This window comes from Heterocephalus glaber, unplaced genomic scaffold (genome assembly GCF_053883595.1).
Source record: "Heterocephalus glaber isolate CG9 unplaced genomic scaffold, H.glaber_assembly_v1.0 deba00001461, whole genome shotgun sequence".
Taxonomy (NCBI): domain Eukaryota; kingdom Metazoa; phylum Chordata; class Mammalia; order Rodentia; family Bathyergidae; genus Heterocephalus; species Heterocephalus glaber.
The window spans coordinates 95242-117131 of NW_028258308.1; the positions used below are offsets into that span (position 1 = coordinate 95242).

The 21890-nt window shown below is 37.5% G+C and overlaps 1 long non-coding RNA gene across 1 annotated transcript in view; it reads left to right on the top strand.

Moving 5' to 3' along the window:
* The window catches only part of LOC147826703 (uncharacterized), a 57546-nt gene extending 36016 nt beyond the window's left edge, over positions 1-21530 (top strand). Inside the window, exon 3 of the long non-coding RNA XR_015453415.1 lies at positions 19902-21530. This is a non-coding gene — a long non-coding RNA (uncharacterized LOC147826703). The remainder of the gene's footprint in view (positions 1-19901) is intronic.
* The last annotated feature ends 360 nt before the right edge of the window (positions 21531-21890 follow it).

The window sequence follows — 21890 nt, forward strand, 5'->3', positions numbered from 1 at the left end:
TGAGAGAATGTATATGAAGACTGCGTTCGTTTCCAATTCTGTAGTAATTAGAAGCAGGGTCACGTTTTGGTCGGTCCAGGCTATTTCTGTCCTTCATGGGTGAACTGCTGGTCACATGGAGCTAACAGTGTACCGCATAGTCCTGTGGGTGCTAAGCCCACAGGCACTAAGGGCTCCAGTTAAATTGTTGGGAGCAACATGCCAAGATGCCTGGATCCCAAACTGGAAGCCTCTGCATTCACTTCATGGAAGAGAGGAAAATTCCTGTTACCAAAAGACTACATTGCAATTGATGGCCAATTAGCAGATTCTCTACTAATATGCCTATTTTTAAGATGAGTTTCTGCAATTCTTTCAGTTTTCATTGGACATGATGAGCCTTTTGTCTTATGAACGAAACTGTCCAAAGTAAAGTAAGTCATGGCCATAAGTGTGACTAAGATCATCTCATCTTGTTCACTGGCCTGAATGAAAGCCCAGAACTTAACTGGAATGAGACAGGGCTACAGCTGGTTATTTCTATAGACAAGTTTCAAATTTGTTTTACATGAAATCAAAACAGCCTCTCTGTATCAAGACTCCTAACACACCTGTTTAGAGAGACAAGGGAATTAATAAAGTTATACTTTAAAAGGATTATAACCCACTTAATAACAGGTTGCTAAAGGTAAGGATACAGAAAATTTTGAAAGCTGGTAATAGATTAATTTCTCCATATGCTTTCTAGGAAGTAACTGCAACATCCAGCCAGTGATCCAAGAAAAACAATTTTTCCCTGTTGCTCCCAGGTGCGACCTCTGTGGAACTAATTTCCCACCAGGCACCGTGCTGCACCCTGGGGACACCAGAGCTTTGTCCCTTTTCCCAATGAACTGTGAGAAATGCAAGCAGGTCTACCACTAATCCTTTAATTATATTTCAAATGTGGATCGCTTCTCTACCTTCTTTTCTCAAACTCTGGAGATGAGGCGGGGACCTGGGCCAGGTGTGTTCTGGAGGACCAGGTAGAACAATGAATCTAACACCAGGAAGCTCAAATCTCAGAACAGAGAAACTCTGAAAGGATCAGTAGCTCTATAGTGAGGAAGAGCAGAATGAAAAGCTACAAAGGCATCACTTACTGCAGACAACTTGTTATACGTTTCACTTATATAATACTATCTTTGAAATCTCAGAAAATGTGTGCTAAATGCTAAAATTCTAAAAACCAAAACCAACCTAAAACTACAATGAGATACCACTACACACCTATTAAAATAATGAAAATTAAATACATATGCACTAGCTGGACTTGGTGGTGCATACCTGTAATCCCAGTCCTCTGAGAGGCTGAGGCAGGAGAACTGCCTTAGTGACTTGGTGAGACCCTATCTCAAAATAAAAAGTAAAAAGAAGGCAGGGAGGTAGTTCAGTGCAAAGGCCCTGGGTTTGATCCTCAGTACCAAAAATACATATATATGGGCTGGAGGGGTTGAAGGGAGGGCTGGGCAAGGGTGAAAAACAAGAACCAAGAGAGACTATGTAAAGGTGCAAATTTCCAATGATGAATGTCATTATATTGTATACCTAAAATGTACCAATGATTAGAATGAATAATTGATAACGTAAAATAGGAAGAAAAGGTCCAAAGGGGTAGGGGTAGTGGGAGGCACAGGGGAAAGGAAAGAAGGGAAAGGAAAAAATGATGAGAAATGGAAAAAATGGAAATAAAGTCTTTGTAAATAGGGAAGGGTGGAGGGCATGAAGGGAGGGCTAGGAATGGGGAAAAAATAAGAACCAAGATGCATTATATAAAGGTACAATTCCCAATGAGAAATGTAATTGTGTTGTTTACCTACAATGTACCAATAAAAGAATTTAATACAAAAAAAATACATACATATAAATCTACATACATACATAACACACACACATATCATATACTAAATTTAACACAATACCAAGTGCTGCTGAAGAGGCAGAGCAGCTGAAACTTTCATATGGAGGGGTGAGTGGGAATGGTACAGTTGCTCTGAAAAGTAGCTTGGAATTCATTACAAAAGTAAAATGTATGATCATATGATCATACCATATGATCAAGCAATCTCAGTATTAATATTCACACAAAACTTGTACACAACTGTTTATACCATTATTCATAATGACCAAAGACTGCAAACCACCTAAATACCTCGTAGCAGATAAATAGATGATCAGTGTAAGGTACATTCATGCAATGGAATACTAATAAGCAACAAAAAAGGAACAAATGATGGATGCATACAACAGTATGAGCGACTCTCAGAAAACCCTTCTCAGTGTGCAGCTGTCTTCTGAGCTTTAGGCTGTCTCTCCCTAGATGCATGCAGCTCTCCCCAGCTATTCCAGATGCTGCCAGATGCCAGTGTGGAGTTTTTGCCACTTAAGGACCACCATGCTAAATGAAAGACACCAGAAGACAAAAGATTACAATCTGGATGATTCCATTTGCATGACAGTCTGGAACAGAACAGTCCTTGACAAGCAAAAAGTTTAGGAAGAAGGCTCAAGTACAAAACAGCACAAGAGAACTTTTGGATGGAGGTCGACTCTGTCTTGGAGCTGATGATGGCAGCTGTCTATACATTTGTCAGAAGTCATGGACCTAGCCAGGCATGGCAGTGCACACCAGTAGTCCTGCTACTCTGGAGGCTGGGCCAGGAGGATAGCAAGTTAGAGTCCATCCTGGACAACACAGCAAGACCTCGTCTCAAAGTAAATTTAAAAAGTTGGGGCTATAGCTCCACTGAAGAGCTGCTTGCCTCATAAACCCAAGGCCCTGGGTTTAAGCCTTAGTACAAAAAAAAGTCATGGACCTAACCACCTAAAAAGTCCATTTTACTCTATGCAAATTTTTAAAACACTACTTTTTAAAAAATTCTTTTACTGGTACATTTTAGGTATATAATACATTTACATTTCTCATTGGGAATTTGTACCTTTATATGATGTATCTTGGTTCTTATTTTTTCCCCATTCCCTGAACTCCCTTCATCCCTCCACCCTTCCCTATTTACAAAGACTTTGTTTCCATTTTTTCCATGTCTCATCATTTTTCCTTTCCCTTCTTTCCTTTCCTCTGCCCCTCCCACTTCCCCTACCCCTTTGGACCTTTTCTTCCTATTTCACATTATCGATTATTCATTTTAATCATTGGTACATTTTAGGTATACAATATGATGACATTCATCATTGGAAATTTGCACCTTTACATAATCCATCTTGGTTCTTATTTTTCCCCCTTCCCCTGCCCTCCCTTCAACCCCTCTACCCCTCCCTATTTACAAAGACTCTGTTTCCATTTTTCCATTTTCTCATATTAACTCTATTCCCTTCTTTCCTTTCCCCTACCCCTCACACTTCCCCTTCCCCTTTGCCCCTTTTCTTCCTATTTCACATTGTCTATTATACCTTTTAGTCCTTATTTACATTTTCAGTTTCTCCCACTAAACTATTCAGTATTTACACGTGTGTCCTATTTATTTCACTTAAGACTGTTGCCTCAATGTCCATACATTTAGCTATAAATGACTCTAGTTTCTCATTTTTTATGGCTGAGTAGTACTCCATTTTATTTTTTTTTTAAAAAAACACACATTTTCTTTATCCAGTCTCCAGTTGATGGGCAATTGAGCTGCATCCAAGTTTGAGCTATCACAAATTGTGTGCTATGAACATGGGTGCACATATATCACTGTGGTATGATTTTTTTAATTCTTTGGGGAAGATACCCAGCAGTGGAACAGCAGGGTCAAATGGGACTTCCAGTCCTAGTTCTTTGAGGTATCTCCATACTGATTTCCACAGTGCTTGCACCAGTCTACATTCCCACCAGCAGTGGAGCAGGGTTCCTCTTTCCCCACAGCCCTGCCAGCATTTGTTATTGGTTGATTTCATGATAGCAGCCATTCTTTCTGGAGTGAAGTGGAATCTCAGCATTTTCATTTGCATCTCTCGAATGACCAGTGATGTTGAACATTTTTTCATGTATTTATTTGCTATTTCTACTTCTTTGTCTGAGAAATGTCTGTTCATTTCAGATGCCCATTTTCACATTGGGTCTTTAAATTTGGGAGGTCTGATCTTTTTAAGTTCTTTATAGATTCGAGCTAGTAGACCTTTGTCTGAGGAAGAGCAGGTGAAGATTTTTTCCCACATTGTAGATTGTCTCTTCACACTGCTGGTGGTTTCTCTTGCTGTGCAGAAGCCTTTTAATAAGAAGAGATCCCACTTGTTGATTGTTTGTGCTAGTTCATGGGCAACTGAGGTTTTGTTCATAAAATCTTTTCCTACACCGATGTCTTCAAGAGTTCTACCTAACCTCTGTTCCAGCCAGTTCTGCGTTTCTATTTTAATATTTAGATCTTTAATCCATTTTGATTTTAGTTTAGTGCATGGTGAGAGATATAGGTCTAGTTTTAATCTTTGGCAAGCTGAAGCCCAATTTTTCCAGCACCATTTATTAAAGAGGTTATCTTTCCTCCAGTGAGGGTGTTTGGCTCCTTTATAGAAGATGAGTTGGCTGAGTGTGTCTGGCGTTGTTTCTGCATCTTCTAATCTGTCCCAGTGGTCCTCAGGTCTGTTTCTTTGCCACTACCATGCTGTTTTCATCACAGTAGCCTTGTAGTATAGTTTCAGGTAGGGGATTGTGATACTCCCTGCCATGTCTCTGTTACCTAGAATTGCTTTTGCTATTCTGGGTCTCTTCTTGTTCCAAATGAATTTTTGGATTGTTTTCTCAAGGTTTGTGAAGTATGCTGCTGGGATTTCAATTGGGATTGCATTGACTCTATATAGCAGTTTTGGAAGTATGGCTATTTTCACTATATTGATCCTTCCTACCCAGGAACAGGGAGTGTTCTTTCCATTTTCTGATATCACCTTCAATCTCTCTTTTCAGAGTGCTTAGTTTTCAGAAAAGAGGTCTTTGATTTCTTTTGTTAGGTTGATTCCTAGGTATTTCACTCTTTTGGATGCTATTGTGAAAGGAATTATTTCCCCTATTTCTCTCTCAGTGAGTTTGTTGTTCATGTAGAGGAAACCTATTGATTTTTGTGTGTTGACCTTGTATCCAGCTACTTGACTGAATTTGGTTATTAAGTCTAGAAGACTTCTGGTGGAGTTCTTGGCGTCTTCTATATAGAGTATCATGTCATGTGCAAATAATGACAGTTTGACTTCTTCATTTCCTATCTTTATTCCTTTTATTTCTTTCTCTTGTCTAATTACCGTGGCTAATGTTTTCAAAACTATATTGAAGAAGAGTGGTGATAGTGGACATCCTTGTCTTGTTCCTGATTTTAGTGTGAAGAATTTCAGGTTTTGACCATTTAGGATGATATTGGCTGTTGGTTTTTCACAGATGGCTTTTATCAGATTGAGTAGAGACCATCTATTCCAATTTTTTGTAGGGTTAAAAACACTACTTTATCTCCAAAGCAATATAAAATAAATATTATAGTTGAGATATGTAAACTTAAAAAGAATACTATCTAATTCAGCACCTGATGATAAAGTTCTGAATTCTCATGGAAGTTTTAAAGAAACTGACACAGAAATGACAATAAAATCTATAAAAAGTACCACAAAGTTTAACAAATCCTTTATCTATGATTAAGTATGGATATCTGTAAATACAAGATAATTTTTAAAGACATTATAATAGATTTCTTATAATCATTTCAATTAAATGAATTTAATATCTTATTTTTTTAAGATAAAACCTTCTACCAATATAGAAAACAATATGTTCTTCATATTTTATAGAGAAAAAGATGCATCTTGCTAAAATAGCATAATTTTTTACCTATACATTTCACGCCATTTCCATGAACTTCCCTATGGCTACTTATACAGAAAAGCCTCAGAAAATGAAAAAGACAGATGTCGTTTTTCTAACATAAAAATTTTAAAATTAACTCCAAAAGAACAGCTTCAGTAACTTGGAAATGACAAGGATTCCAGGCATTATTCTCCCTCACCAGGGCACAATAAATCCCCTGCCTCACCCTCCCTTTGCTGAAAAACAAAGTAAGAATGGTGGCCCTAAAAAGTCAAAATTAAAGTAGAGCTATGAAGCAAGTTGGTGATGGGAGCCCAGCTGGGAAATGAGACTAATAGTGTAGAAGTTGTAACAACATGGAGACTTTCTCACCACTCCCTGGGGAGAGGTAAATATATGGCCAGAGGACAAAAGACATTCCAAGCCTGACTCCCAAGACCACCCACCCTTCAGTCACAGACCAGGGACCAGGTCTCACTCTCTGCCCAAACTCCTAAGCTAACAGCAGTTTAAATTGTGATTGAGATTGTAGCTGCCATTAGTTCTTGATATAAGAATTTGCCACAAATCTAGATAAAGTCTTTTTAGTGGAGAAAAAGCCATTTGATAACCATAAGAAAATTTTTAAAATAAAACAAGACAACCATGAACAGGTGGAATTCCATAACACCATAATAAATTTCATATGAATAGGAATCCAGCAATAAGTTGAAGAACATGGCTTGTTGACCTCAGCTGAAAAGAAGACAAAAGATGCTGGGAGAAGTAAGGTACACAAACAGTTTACTCCCTTGAGGGTTGAGATGCAAATAAGAAAAGCTCACCTTGGAAATTCTGCATTCTAGTATGTACCTGGGAATTAGAACAAAATCAATATGGGACATCTCATGGGGATGCGCCAGATGGGTGGGCTCGCTGAAGTGACAGAGAAATAAAGTCCTCTGGGGACCCTTGTGTTTGGACAAGCAGAGATTAGTAGTTATACACAAAAGAAAATAATCTGTGCTGTCATCGGCTGCTCCTTAAAGTTTAGTTTGTTGGGTTTTTGGTTTTTGGGTTTTTTTGGTTTGGTTCGGTTTGGTTTGGATTCCCTCAGTAATACAAATGTGCTTTTTGTAGTTGACACATAATAATCATACATATTTATGGAGTACAGAGTGAGAATTTAATACATGTATACAGTGTGATCAAATCAAGATAATGAGACTTTTCATCTCAAACATTTATCATTTCCATGTGTTGGGAAGTTTAAGAATCTTTTTTAGTTATTCTGAAATATATCATATATTGTTATATACTATTGTTATCCTATTAGTTGCTAGAACACCAGAAATAATTCATCCTATCCAGCTGTATTTCGGTATCCCTTATCTAACTTCTTTCTGCCTCTTTTCTCTCATCCTTTTTCAGTCTCTAGTGAGCACTATTTCATTTTCTTCTACTAGATCAAGTTTTTAGTTTCCACAAATGAATGAGAACATTCAGTATTCATCTTTCTGTGCCTGGCTTATTTTGGTTTATATAATTATGTCCACTTTAAAGCAAATGACAAGATTTTATTCTTTTATGGCTGAATAATAGTCCATTGTGTATACATCACATTTTTAATACCTTCATCTGTTGAAAGATATTGGTTGATTCCATATCTTAGTTATCACACTACAATAAACAGGTATCTCTTTGCTATAGCATTTTTTTCCTTTGGATAAATATCCACTAATGGATCATATGTTAGTTCTGTTTTTAGTTTTTTAAGGTACCTCCAAACTGTTTTCTGCAATGGCTGTATGAAGCTGTGTTGCACTGTGTTGTGTTGTGTTGTGTTTGCAGCACTGGGGACTGAACCCAGAGCCTCATGCATGCTAGGCAAGCACTGTACCACTGCGCTACATGGCCAGCCCAGTAATGTCCCTGATTAACATTCCCACCAGTAGTGTGCAAGAGTTCTGCTTACTCCCCATCTTCACATCTCCAGAATTTGTTACCATTTTTTTCTCTTTTTTATAACTTCTAACTGGAGTAAAATGATATCTCATTGGGTTTTGACTCGCATTTTCCCAGTGATTAATCATTTTGAAGATTTTCTCATGTATTTCTTGGCTATTTGTATATTTTCTTTTGAGAGTTTTCTATTTAAGTTATTTTCCCTTTTTAACTAGATTATTTTGTTTTTTCCTATTGAGTTGAGTGCCTTATATATTCTAGGCATGTATTAATCTCTTGTTTGATGGAAATAGCAAATATTTTCTCACATTCTTCCCTGTGTAAATTGTTTCCTTCGCAGTGCACAATTACTCAGTTTGGTGTAATCCCTTTGTCTATTTTTACCTTTGTTGGATATACTTTAGAGGTCTTATCCAAAAAAATCTTTGCCTATTTCAATGTCTTGAAAGGTTTCCTTTGTGTTTTCTCCTAGTAACTTCATAGCTTAACATCTTACGTTTAGATCTTTGGTCCATTTTGAGCTGTCTTTTGCAATGAGAGGTAGGATCTAGTTTCATTCTTCTGCCTATGTATATTCAGTTTTCCCAGAGCCATTTATAGAAGAGACTTTCTCTGTTGTATGTTCTTGGCATCCTCGTCAAAAAACAGTTGGCTTTAAGCATGAGGATCGATTTCTGAGTTCTCTAGGCTGTTGATCTATATGTCAGCATTTATGCAGTACCAAATAGTCTTGTAATATTTAGTAAAAGAAGGAAAATTTCTCCAGGACAGAAGCAGTTAAAAATCACTTGAAAAAAGCACTATTCACAAGTGGTATCTTTAGCCGTTTGTATTGGTTTATATGTCATTTTTTAAAACTTCATTAACTCTGAATTTTGAGGTCCACAGTCAAAGACCTGGAACCCTGTATCTCCTGCTCCATAAAATGGAGATAACACCCCTCATCCTGCCCAGGGTGACGATCAAATAAGACAGTGCATTCAAGTGAACCTTGGGAACTGTGAAATACTAATTATATTCAAGGAATTATTTATATAGTCACTGAATATGTTTCTGTTATAGAGATAGTCTTGAGATACAGCTCTAACATTGAGTTGTGCAGTGCAGGTATTTAGATAATCTTTAATCTTGCCATATGTGTCTCTTGAACAAAAGGAAACATGATTTGAGAATTATAAGAATAAGACACTGTCTTATAAAGGTAGAAGCAGAATATCATTTAGAGTAAATTACTAAATATCACAGCTTGAGACACCACAGATCCTCTGAGCTCCTAAATCCCATTCCAAATCTCAATTTATGGATAGTAAAAATTATGGATTATGAGGAATAGTGGTTGTCCCTAAAGACCACATAAACAATGGTTTCCCATCTGAGATGGTCAAGCTCAAGCACTTTTATAAAAGTATATATGATAAACCAATATCAAATTTGCATCTAAAAATTATAACCTTAAGGAAAAAATCAACTTTACAGATTTCAGGAAAGTAATCAAGTTTATTTTTACAACACTATTTCCCAGAAACTTAATCCTAGTTGAAAGATGTTTGCTAGACTATTTGCTCAGTAAACCAACCCCACCTGCCAGCAGCTCCGGTTTTATGTAATGGGTGATGTTTAAACTCCTAGTAGATAATGAAAATGCCATCAAACAGCTTCCTGCAAGCACTTCTGGGCCTTACCTCAGGTTACAGGTGAAAGAATATCTCAAAGACATCTTCCTCTAAATGTAGACAACTACAGCTCCTCATGGGTAGTTAAAATTCTGCCATCAATTGTCTGAATTAGACCTGGGCGTGGTGGCATATGCCTATAATCCCAGCACTGCAGAGACTGAGGCAGGAGGACTGAAGGCCAACCTAGGCTACATAATGAGTTCAAGGCCAGCCTGAACCTCATAGCAAGACCCTGTTTCAAAATACAAAAAAAAAAGGTCTAAATTATAGCCAGGAAATCTATGACTTGGGGATACAAACAAAGAGAAAACAGACCTTAATATATATTCATTTTTGAAGATATATTTTAGCTTAACTGTGTGCTTCTAGGGCTGGGGATGTAGCTCAGCAGTGCCACACCTGCCTGGCAAGCTCAAGGCTCTGAGTTCAATTCCCAGTACTGGAAAAAGGAGGGGGGGGGTAAGATTAAATAAACAGCCACTAAATAGAAATTAGCAAAATAAATGGGGTTTTTTTAAATGTGTACTTCTTTTTTTTTTTTTTTTTTTGGTTTTGGTTTTTATTTTTGATACTGGGGATCGAACTCAGGACCTTGCACTTGCAAGGTAGGTGGCAGAACCACTGAGCTAAATCCCTGGCCCCTAAAAATGTGTACTTCTTGCTAGAATCATATTGCTTTCTTCCAGCATTCTTCAGTTAAAGACCAGTTACCCAGAAAATTTATTCATACTTCAACTACTTTAGTTCCACTTCTTTTGCACCTAACTGCTAGTGGCAAGCATTTAGATTCCCAGTAGAGAACCCAAACCAGTAAGCTAAGCTGAATCTGCCCTGTCTCAAAGGATTTTGTCACTGCTTTTCACATTGGGACCAGAGGCTTGGAGTCTGTGTCACCCAAATGTGCCTCTCAGAATGCAAGTGGATGTTACAGAACACAAAAATGCCTCTAGTGGGGCCGTGAGGCTGCAGGTGCCACCAGTAAGTCTGAACGAACTCAAGGACATCCCCAGAAATTGCTGAGGACAGCAGTTTGGAGAAAAGAAGTAACACTAAGTCCTATGCTATGTGACTCCACTTAATAACTTTCAGTTCCTTTCAGCTGTATCTCAGTTTTTACTAAATAATTCTAAAAGACATTTTTTTAAAAAATAAGATGTTGGGGCCCGGGGATTTAGCTCAGTGGCACCATGCCTGCCTTGCAAGCACAAGGTCCTGAGTTCAATCTCTGGTACAAAAAAAAAAAGGTATTGGTATTTGTATAAAATTAGAATTTATGTTACCATCCTCCACACAACACTCAGGGAGATTCCAAATGCTATGCCATGACTTTTGTAACTACTGGGTGTTCAGAGAAGGAAATGCACATTTCCAGAGGACAAACATGTCATTTCTCTTATTTTTTATTTATTTGTTTTTCTTCTTCCCTCCCTCCTTTCTTTCATTCTTCCTTTCACCTTTCTTCATTTGTCTTCCTTCTTCTCGTGTTTTCCTTCCTTATTTCTTTTTGTTCCAAGTTAAAGCTATGTACTTGGGCTGACTTTGGAAAGCTAAAGCTGATGGATAAAACCAGGGCAGGCCCAGGATTCCCTGAGCTCTTTCCTACTTGACAGCTGAATCTCAAATGTTGTGAACTAGAATGCACTTCTTCCCAATAATGGAAATTCTAGATCTCTTAACCTTGACCTCCAAGTCCCTATCTTGTTAGAAAATGTTTTATATAAACATGTGCATTCTCATCTGCCCAAGGAAACAGGTCTGTTTTTCATCCTGTTCTGTTCTAATCTCCTTAGTGCTTAAAGAAGTGAATTTTTTATGGAACATCTTTCAACATAGCCCCGTTTTTGGATGTAAACATATTTTGTAAAATATATTTGGCAAAGCACTTATTACACATGCACTGTCTTGGGGCATGTGTTATGGTCAATTTTTCACAACTATAATGCTATTTTCAGTCTAGATCTTACACTCACCCCTTGAATTCAGTCTTTTCAAAAACTCCCCACACCATCCTCAGTCTTGTATTTTTAAGAAGACCTGGGACTACAGAAATGTTTTTCAGAAGACTTTTCAATGTCTGTCTTTTACTGGGAATAATACAAATGTCACCAGATCATTGAACTCTTCGAATTTGAAAAAATTTTTGTTTGTTTGTCTGAGACAGGGTCTTTCTGTGTAGTCCAGGCTGGTCTTGAACACACTATGGAGCCCAGGCTGGCCTCTAATTCATGGAGATGGATCCTCCTACCTCGGCCTCCTGAGTGCTAGGATTACAGGCATACACCACCAAGCCCAGCTGAAAGAATATTTTCAATACCATAGAATATGTGTTTCAGAAAATAAATCATTAGTTGAATATAATTGCTATTTTTGCTCCCTGGAGCTCATAGCCATATTTACAAATGTGAATAGTATCTTTCCCCCAAATATTTTATATGTGCATTACCTTTCTATATATTAAACATAGAAAATATTAGAATTTCTATTTATAAAAGGACACAGTTACAGAAATTAATCCCTCAAAAGTAGTACTGGTAAAAAATTAATTAATTAATTAATTAATACAAGGTAGTACTGGTAGAAAAATATTTGAATTTCTGAATCTTTGCAGATCCCACAGGTCTGCAGATGATCAGCTGATGTCTGGAGTGCGTAGTAGGTCTGGCCCCAGCACTGGTATGAAAGGTATCATGGAAGAATCACAAGCAGCAGAGGTACAAATGAATCAACTCAGGCAAAGATCTGGACTCCTCTCCCTTATCCAAAATGACATTCCATAGTGACAGCCAAAAAAATGTGGTCCAAAATCTATACAAATTAGATTAAGGAAATTTAAGAGTTTGACACACATAAAAGTTATCCCATGGGGCTGGGAATTTAGCTCAGTAGTTCCACTGCCTGCCTCACAAGCGGAAGGACCTGAGTTCAATACCTGGTACCAAAAAAAAAAAAAAAAAAGAGTCATCCTGTTGGCGGGGCATGGTAGGGCATATCTGTTATCCCAGCCCTGGGGAGGCTGAGGCAGTAAGATCGCCCTAAATTCTAGGCCACCCTGGGTTACATAGTGAGTTTGAAGCCAGTCTGGAATGCATAGCAAGGCCTTGTCTTAAAAATAAATAAAATAAATAAATATCATTTTGACATTATAAATAATTGCACTTTCAGGCCTATCAAAATATTTGTCAACTATAAAATACTTCACTGGATAGAAGCACAATATTCTCTCTGTAAAAATGTTGGTAATTTAGCCTTTGGAATCTTGCTCCAACCTATATATAAGATTTGTAACTAGGAAAGAGTGAAATGTAAAGCAATTTTATCCTGTAGTCATTATCAGAGATGAAAGCATCTAACAAAACCTTATTAATCTGAGGCTTCTTCATAGATATGTCTGTATCACCACTAAGGTTTTCTACAACTAAGTAAAAAGCAATGTCAGAAGATGGCACTCATTCTTGAGAATTAATTCTTTTGCATCTTTTATCTTTCTCTGACAAAAATTAATGCTTCCCTCTATGATTTCCTGTTCTGAGACATCTTAGTTATTCCCATGAAATTTTTTTTAAATCCAAAATTGGCCAGCTGTGGTGGCACATGCCTGTAAAGCAGGCACTCAGGAGGCTGAGGCAGGAGGATCTCTGCCAGTCTGAACTACTTAGCTGATACGGAAGAGTTTTAGATAACTTAATAGATCGAATATTAAGGTATTTGTAGAAACAAAATAAGTAATGTGTTCTTTTAAGATTTGCCTTTCCCATAACTCCTTGTTTAAGGTGACGATTATCTGACTCTAACTGGTAACTTCATTAACCTAACAAAGTTACCATGCCAGGGTGAATTTACAACGTATACATGCCTATCTTGTGTCTGAGACTTGTAAACAGGAACTGGAATTGTATTTACACATCAAAGACCACTAGGGATGAGATAATGGCTAAAAAGTATATAAATGGGTAAATGCTGAGCAAAGGGGACATGGATACTGACCAGAACGGTTTCTGGTGTTCCCACCCACTCATGAGAAGAAATTTTATTATTTTATCTGAATTCTGTGTCTCCGTGTATTTCTTTCTGAGATTTCTACAACAAGCAAGATCCTGTCTCTAATTAATTAATTAAATGCTATGATGAGTAGGGCCAGGGATATAGCTCAGTGATAGAGCACTCCTCTAACTGCTGTCATGACTAAAACCTAAGTAGGAAACTTGAAAATTTTATAAGTTAAACACCACCACTCCCAGGGCAGAGAAGGTGAGCCAATCACAGTGCCCAGGAGGAGGCTCCCTGGCCACCATTCCACCTCTCCCAGGCCAAGGGCACCAGCAGCACCATCACCACCACCCCCCACCATGGAAATAAGAAGACATGTAAACAAGCCTCAAAAACAGACTTCCAGATCAGCTACACCAACCCCAAAGGGAAACAAGATGGAACACTCTGATACTCAACCACCTGGACTCCCTGAACTGGCAACAAAAGAGGATCTGGAAAAAATGAAATCAGAAATAATTTCTCAGATAACAGCAAAGATTGTGACCATAGTGTAAGACATGATTAATAAATCTAGAGAAGACACAGATAAAAAAATAGAGGAGCTGAGGAACATGATGGAATCCCAACATAGGAAACAAATGGAATGCATAAAACAGGTACAAACAGATTTCCAGGAGATTAAAAACTCCATTGAAAGTCTACACAGCAGAATGAACCAGTGTGAGGACAGAATTTCAGATATAGAAGACAAGACAGCAATTAGTGACCAGGAAAAGAAAAATTGCTTTAAAATTGTAAGCGACTATGAGAAATCAATCCAGCAGCTGCTAGACGATGCAAAGAAGAATAACATAAGACTGATTGGAGTCAATGAAGAAAGAGGAGAGAGTGCAGATGACATAAAAAAACCTGTTCACAGAAATGATGGCAGAAAACTTCCCAAGCAGGGGAAAAGAACTTGACATACAGATAAGTGAGGCATATAGGACTCCAAATAGCCTTGATCAAAAATAACTAAACATAGGCATATAATAGTTAGGACTCCAGAAAGCCAACAGAAGAACAAAATTCTACAAGCAGTGAGAGAAAAGAAACAAATCACATACAAAGGAAAGCCCATCAGAATCACAGCAGACTTCTCAATGCAAACCCTCAAGGCAAGAAGAGCTTGGAGTGATGTATTTCAAGCCCTAAAGGAAAACAGCCTCCAACCCAGATTGATGTACCCTACAAAACTATCTTTCAAAACTGATGGAGAGGGCTGGGGATTTAGCTCAATGGTTCCGCCGCCTGCCTCACAAGCGCAAGGTCCTGAGTTTAATCCCCAGTACCAAAAAAAAAAAAATTGATGGAGAAATAAGATCCTTTCATGATAAAGAGAACCTTAGAAACTTCATGAATACCAAACCAACACTCCAAAAAATTTTAGACAATATCCTAGGAAAAGACAATGAGGATCACAACCCCAGAAAGGCCAGCAGAATGAATCTGTTGGGCGTGACAAATTAAATGCAAATGGGGAGAATCTAACAAAAAGAAAAAGTCATGACAAGGCTTTTAAAACTTTTAACTTCATCTCCCTAATGAGTGTATAATTCAATCTTGTTATTGTACTGATTAGTATTTTTCTGATTCTAGAGTTGCACACCTTTCCTTGTGCTGTACTGGCTATTTATCATCTTCTTGTGTCTTCTTTTTAATTAGGTTGTCTATTAATGAGCTGTAAGAGTTCTTTATATATTCTGGTCATAGGTTATATGCATTGTAAATATAGTCTGTTTAAAGACTACTTTTCATTTTAAAGATGTCATTTAAAGTTCTAAATTTTGATGGAATGTCATCAATTTTTTTCTTTTATACATCAGGTTTTTTGTATCCTAGGAAGTTCTTGCCTACCCTAAATTCATAAACATTTTCCCTTATAATTTCTTCTTAAAGTTTTATAGTTTTAGGCTTTCATATTTAGGTTCATAGATACTTTCAAGTTATTTTTATGTATGGAAATATAGGGTTGAGGTTAATTTTTTACATGCGGATACCAGGTGTTCTATTGCCATTCGCTGAAAACACTATCTTTTCCTCAGCTCTTGAATTGAGTTTATAGTCTATAAGTCTATGGTAAATAATCTTTCAAAACTCAGTGGACCATATATGTGTGGTTCTATTTCTAGATTCTATGTTTTATTCCAATGATCTATATGTCTTTCCTTACAACAACACTGCCTTGATTACTGTAGCTTTAGAGGAAGTCTTAAAATTAGGTACTAAACATCTTCCAACACTGTTTTGTTTTTTCTCTTGCTTTTTACTTTTCTGGGTCCTTTGTACCCCTACATAAATTTTAAATTTCAATATCCAATTCTTCATTTATAGCAAGTATACATGGACCTGACTTTTTATATATACCTTGTGTTTTCTAATCCTGCTAAATTCAAATACAAGTTCTAGGAGCTCCTAGAGATTTCTTAGTATTTTCTCTGTAGATGATCATTTCATCGACATATAAAGATTTTACTTCTACCTATCCAGTCGTAACCTAATTGTGTTATTTTATTGCCAGACTATTTTGGTTTGGGCCTATGTTTCAAAGTATAATGGACAGATGAAGAGTAGGCATATCTACCCTGTTTCCCACCTAGGGAAGAAGCATTGTATCTTCTCCTTTCACAGAAGCCCTTTTTGCTGGAAGTATGGAGTACATGTCTTTGATCTGTTGAGAAGGTTCTGTTCTACTTCTAGTCTCCTGACAGCTTTTACCATGAACAGCTATAGAATTTAGTCCAATACTTTTTCGCCAACTAGTGACAGGATCATATGGCTTTTTCCTTTCCTCTGTTAAAATGATGACTTCTGGGGGTGGATCTTCCAATGCTGAACCAACACTGCCATCCCTATAATAAAACCACTTTCTACATATTGGTAGATCTAACTTCTAATAGTTTATTTTGTTAAACAAATTTCTATCTATGTTCATACTTTTTTCTTTTATTATCTTTATCCAGTTTTAGTATTAGCACAATGTTGATTTCCTAAAATGTGGGGAGAAGTGTTTCTTCTTTTTCCTGCATTAAATGTTTGATATAGTGGCCAGGGATTGAGCTCAGTGGTTTTACCGCCTGCTGCGCAAGAGCAAGGACCCGAGTTCGATCTCTGGTACCAAAAAAAAAAAAAAAGTTTGATATAATTTATCAGTTAAAATGTATACAAGCCTGTTGTTGTCATATAGGTAGCTTTTCAAGCTAGGAATGTACTTTCTTTAATAGGTGCTATTCAAATTTGATATTTCCTCCAGAGTTAGTTTCATTAATTTGTCTTTCAAGGTACTTCTTAGAAGTTGTCAAATTTATTTCAAAACAGATTTTTGAAATATGCTTTCTATATCCTTTTAAATTCTGTAAAATCTGTGGTAATGTCTCCTAGATCTTGATATCATAATTTTAAAAATGTATAATTGATATTGTGTAATAGGGAGAAAAGGTCTAAAGGGATAGGGGAAGTGGGAGGGGTAGGGGAAAGGAAAGAAGGGAAAAGAAAAATGAGAAAAGGAAAAAAATGGAAACAAAGTCTTTGCAAATAGGGAAGGGTGGGGGGAAAAAAAAAGAAAGCACTAAGTCCAGTGAGAAAAAAAAAAAAGTTAAACAAATACTTCCACTGGTAACATTCACTTAATGAGACTGTATTTAAAATATCTTTTAAAATTAATTAGCATTCAAGTATTAAACCAAACCCCGAAAACTGAATTTTTGTATATTTTACACGTTACAAAAAATCTCTATTAAAGTAATCCAAAATATTTCAACATATCAGTAATTTACTTTAAGTAACTTCAGATGATACTTTAAACTTCTTATGGTTACAAATAAAATAAATAAGCATCTGTTTCAGTTCTTATTTTCCCCATAACCATGGTTTCTGAAAAATCAAAGAAAACTTTAAAGTGACTAAAATCAATTTTGACATGAAAAATAATCTTTCCTATTTCTGCTTTACAGATGCTATGAAAGTAGTTCTTACTCAGCCTTTAAAATATTTATCATATGAGCAGGGCATGGTAGTGAACTCTTGTAGTCCTAGCACTCAGAAGGCTGAGGCTGAGGCATGAGGATTGTGAGTTTAAAGCCAGCCTGAGCTACATAGCAAGATCCTGTCTGAAAAAAACAAAAAATAGTTAATATTTTTCAGTCAAACAATACATACTACTAAAAATAATATACTTTTTTCTATTGTTCTATTTTCACCTCTAAATGTCTATTTCACCTATATACTTACTTCTGTTAAAGTGTATTTTCCTATTATAAAAAGAAAACATGGGCTAAGGATTTAGCTCAGCGGCACCGTGCCTGCCTTGCAAGCACAAGGTCTTGAGTTTGAAAACCTGTACCAAAGAAAACATGAAATTGTAATCAGTAAGTTGTAAATGTTAATAACTCTTCTTTTTTCAGTACTGGAGATGGACCCAAAGCCTCACGTGTGCTAGGCAAGCATTCTACCACTGAGCTACATCCCCAGCACAAAGTTATATATCTTGATAAGTTTAGTCTTTTTGTTTTGTTTGTTTTATTTTTTGAGACAGGATTTTGCTATGTAGTACAGGCTGGCCTCGAACTTGTGGAACTCCTCCTACCTCAGCTCTCAAGTGCTGGGATTCCAGACATGCGCCACCACACCAGGCAAAAGGAGTTTTATGAGGAATTGGGTGCCAAGGTTGTGCAGGGAGACACCAGCATGATCCACCATCTACTAGGCAGAAACCCAGGAAACTGATGGTTTAACTCAGTTTGCTCCTGAGGTCTGCAAACCCGGAGAGCTAGGATGGCGATGTCCATGGGAAGGAAGAGAGTGGATGGCAAAAGGTGCCCAGCGCCAGCAGTGAGGCAGGCGAAGGAGGACCCCTCCTTCCTCCAACTGCTGTTCTGTTCAGGCCCCCACCAGATTGGTTGGTGCCATCCACACTGGGAAAGCCATCTCCTCTGCCAAGAGCACCAGACACCCCTAGAATCTCATCTAGAGATTTTCAGATCCACCCAGGAACAGGTTTAACCTGGTGCTCCACGGCCCACTCTCATTGACCCATAAAATTAACCACAACCAAGAGACAGGCCTGTTCCTCAGGCAAATTCACTGTCATACCTCAAGCACTGAGAGTAGAGTCTTATCCGTGGTAAGGGCTCAGTAACAATTGTTCAATGAAGAATGAATGGTTTAGCCGGGGATTTAGTTCAGTGGTTCTGCTGCCTGCCACGAAAGCGCAAGGTCCAGAGTTTGATCCCCGGTACCAAAAGAAAAAGAATGAATGGTTTAAAAACACATGATGTTAGACCCCGGTGTGGTGGTGTATGCCTGGAATCTCAGCACTCAGGAGGCTGAAGCAGGACTGCTGCAAGTTCAAGGCCAGCCCGGGCTACAGAGTGAATTCGAGACCAGCCTGAACTATTTAGGGAAACTCTGTCTCAAAAAACAAACAAACAAAAAAGGTGATGTTAGTTGGTGGCTCACATCTGTAACCTCAACTAATTCAGAGGCTAGGGCAAGAGGATTCTAAGTTCAAGGCCAGCCTAGGCAATTTAGAGAGACCTTGTCTCAAAATAACAAATAAAAACAGCTTGAGACGTAGCTTGGTAGCAGTAGAGCCACCCTGGATTCAATTCCCAATACCAAAAAGGAAATGACATCAGTACTAAATAGTGTAAGTGTATGTATGAGCAATAAAAATGACAAGAAGTAGAATTTCAAAGCCATAAGATACTTCACCACTTATCCAACACAATCCCTTTTAAAAGTTCAGAAAATGACTTATGAGCGATGACACTGGTGACAAGGAGGAAAGACAATCTGACTCTAAAGTGCTTCTTCTATGTTGCTACTTTCCCCCCAGATCCTTCACTGGTTCTCCTGCCTGCGGAATGTGGTAGCCTCATCTTCTTGAGAACCTGGAGAACAGTCCTAATTGTATCTAAATGATGTTTAACTTTGTGCTCCGAAGAAATACTAACTAGTGCCTAAATAGATCCTATCTTAGTAGCTCACATAGTACATTTGAAGACCAGACTCAGACTGAGATTGGCCACCAGACCAAATGTCAAAGACCTCAGCTTATGGACCCAAATCCTTGCATGGTGGCTCCCAGAACTGCCTCACACACCCAGCCCCCTACAGCCTCCTCTGTCTTTACACATGGCATGTTTTTGCACACAGTTAATTTTAACACCAGTCTAAATGCTCAAATATTTCAGACAGGTCACACCTTGCAAAGTGGGTCTTTAGTTTTGTGATACTGCACTAAAACACTATCTAGGAAGAAGTGCATATTCAGCCTTCTTTTTCTAGTGGTCAGTTTCTTCTCTCTTTGCTCTTTTCTCATTCCCTACATGTAATCTCATTCCTGGCCAACAGGAAAAGCTACAATATTGAGTACTCAAATTCTTCTATAACCAAAATTAATTTATGCTTTTTCCAAATGGTTAATTCCTTTTTTCTATTTTTTATTATAGAAGAAGAATACCAAATAAAGGAAAAGAAAAAGAAAAGAAAAGAGTTTAATAAGAAGAAAAATGGTTCAGAGGAAGAGCATAAAGCTGAAATGATATAGCTAGGATCTGACAGCCTTCCGTGAACTCGCAGCCACAGATTTTTCACCTCTGGAACAGAGGAAGTGACTACTGGAGCTACAGTAAGAAACAGGAGAGAAAGATGAAGAAAGTTTAAAGACGTACTTACTGAACACACATGCCCACAATCATCTCTAATTAACGCAACTCTAGAAAAAGGGGTTCATAGCAGTTTTGTGATTCAGCCTTATTCAAAAATACTCCACCTGTTAAGAGCACTGCATCATGCTAGGTGAGACGGATTATACAAAGGAATACAGCCAAAGTGGTACCGATAATAAGACAGCACAAAGAGCAAGAAGGGCTCAAACTATATGTTATAATTTGGTTAGAGAAAAGAATAGTCAAGTATGGTAGCTCACACTACTCAGGAGGGTGAGGCAAGAGAATCACATTTGAAGCCAGCCCAGGCTTTGCGATTCTGTCTCAAAATAAAAACTAAAAAAGGCCTCAGATATAGAGCAATTGCCTAGCATGTGAAAGATACTGGGTTTAATCCCCAGTACAGAGAGAGAATAGATTTTAATCACCTTTTTTTCCAACTTGAGATACACATGGTAATTTATAAGCCTTAACTCTGATTTTTAAAAACCTACAATTAGCTGTACTAACTGTATTATTGCTTCTGTTCTTGAAATAAACACAAAAGAGAAAAACTATAGTTTCCTAGCCTAAAGGCAGCTGAACAGTTTACAAAAATGAATGGAAATATTACCATGTCAGTGTGTTTTAAAACCTAAAGCAATATTGATTACAAACATATGAGTTTTTCTAAACCTTTGGTTCTAGTTATGTGTGAATCCATAATGTATAAGCATCTAGCCGGGGATTTAGCTCAGTGGTTCTGCTGCCAGCCTCACAAGCACAAGGTCCCAAGTTCGATCCCCAGTACCAAAACAAACAAACAAACATAATGTATAAACATCTAGAAAAAAGTGTCATTCTGTGTCTATCATTTTCCTGAAAGTGAAATTTTCTGTTCTTATCTTATAGATACTAAACCATCACAATCAGTGCTGACAGCAATTATAGCGACAGGAAGAAATCCATGAGATTGCCAAAAACACCTAATCTGCACATAGTTGAAATCATAACTATAAATCTCCATTGCTGTTGGCTACTGAATTCAGAAATGGGAGAGACCCAAGTCACCTATACTTTGTCCTGATCTGTACTTTTTGCTCTCAAGCAAGACTTAATAAAGCTGATTCCCTGCCATACATAAACAGGCATACCACTGTCAACTGTTTAGCAGAGTTAACCAAGTAGTGGGCCAGGTCAGAATCATACAAATTTAAACAAGCTCACTGCATGAGGAACAACAGAGTGTGGGCTTTAAAGACAAGCAGATCAAAATAATAATAATAATAATAATAAATAAAGATAAGCAGATCTAGACTGGAACCTCTGCTCCAACCTTTCCTTATTATTTAACCTTTGGAAAATAAATTTACTTGAGCCTGTTCCACTACCTGCCTCCCAAGCAAGGTCCCAAGTTCGGTTCCCAGTACCAAAAAAAAAAAGAAAATTTATTTGAGCCTGGATGTTCTCCTTAGATAATGAAGATAAAAAAGGCCTTCTTAAAAAAAAAAAAAAAGACCTTCTTTGCTGGATTAATGAATGGATAAGAGACAGTGTACATAATACATGTAATTCAGAGTTCAGGTAGTTGCAAAACAAGGCTAGCTATTTTTTTAAACAGTTATATTTCCTTGGACTTTTAAATTTACTAGATACAGTTTTTCAGGAAAGCAGAAACATCTACAACATGGTTCAAAATACGTGGGTGCATTCCAGTTCACTCCCTTTAGCCCCTCTTACCTAATACTCTACTGGCTGGAAGAAAGAAGCCCTTTGCAATTAAGAATATTG